The sequence below is a fragment of the Pongo abelii genome, chromosome 3, assembly GCF_028885655.2.
Source record: "Pongo abelii isolate AG06213 chromosome 3, NHGRI_mPonAbe1-v2.0_pri, whole genome shotgun sequence".
In the NCBI taxonomy this organism is placed as follows: Eukaryota; Metazoa; Chordata; class Mammalia; order Primates; family Hominidae; genus Pongo; species Pongo abelii.
In genome coordinates, this window is record NC_071988.2 from 125,114,815 (window position 1) to 125,115,779 (window position 965).

Genomic DNA, 965 nt, shown 5'->3' on the forward strand with positions numbered 1-965 from the left:
TCATAAAAGAGGCAAAACCAAACCAAACCAAAAATGCACTTTGTTTAATTAAGCTTTATATCATGGAGTGGTGAGCTCAAACGGCACATTAAATCATGATCTATCATATCTGAATTATTTTGAGTGTTGCATTTAAAGCCTTTAAAAAAAGGCTCTAGCTTTTTCTTTGTGTGATTGTAAAAAAGTAATCATCTGTGATAGATGATTATTTACATCAATATGTGGCTCTTAAATATTTCCTGTAAAGTTCCATTAAGTCAGCTTAATCTCTACAGCTTGATTGAATCTTTAGAGCTTCAGTCTTCTTATGTACTGTTATTCCATTTGTTTTTCTTATTGTTTTTCCTCTAACCTTCTAAAGGTGTGATCTTTGGGAGACATTATCTTTACAATGAGGAAAGTTACCGCGATGGTTAGCATGTGAACTCTGGATCCAAACTGCCTGTATTCAAATAAAATCTTGTCAGGTTCTAACCCGAGCTGGGGTCTGAGAGGAGTTGGGGGATGGGTGGCAGGTAGCCGAAAGAACTCTTGAGGGATTGTAGGAAATTGGGACATGGCTTTATTCTCTCTCTCCTACAGAGTGAGCAATGCAGTTATATTATTCACAGGCAATGGTAGCTCAAAGCCAGGTAAGAGCTCACACAAACAGGTTACATTAAATGGCTACATAATGCATGGGGTTGTGCACCTGTGCTCCAAACCTGCTGTGTCATATTGTACCAAATGTCTACCTCAGCCCACTCCTGACTGAAGCACAGCCATTTTTTTACACTCCACCCGCTAGGCTGAGGGAATTCTCCTAGTGGGGAGAAATGCCCACAGGGCAGAACCCTGGACCCAGAGGCCACAGCAGCAATACAGGAAGCAACACACATGACTAATATTCCCACTATGCTGCCCATTATTATTAGGGTCCAGCATAGGCCAGAGCCCAGAGACACCCACCATGTCTGTAGGGATTC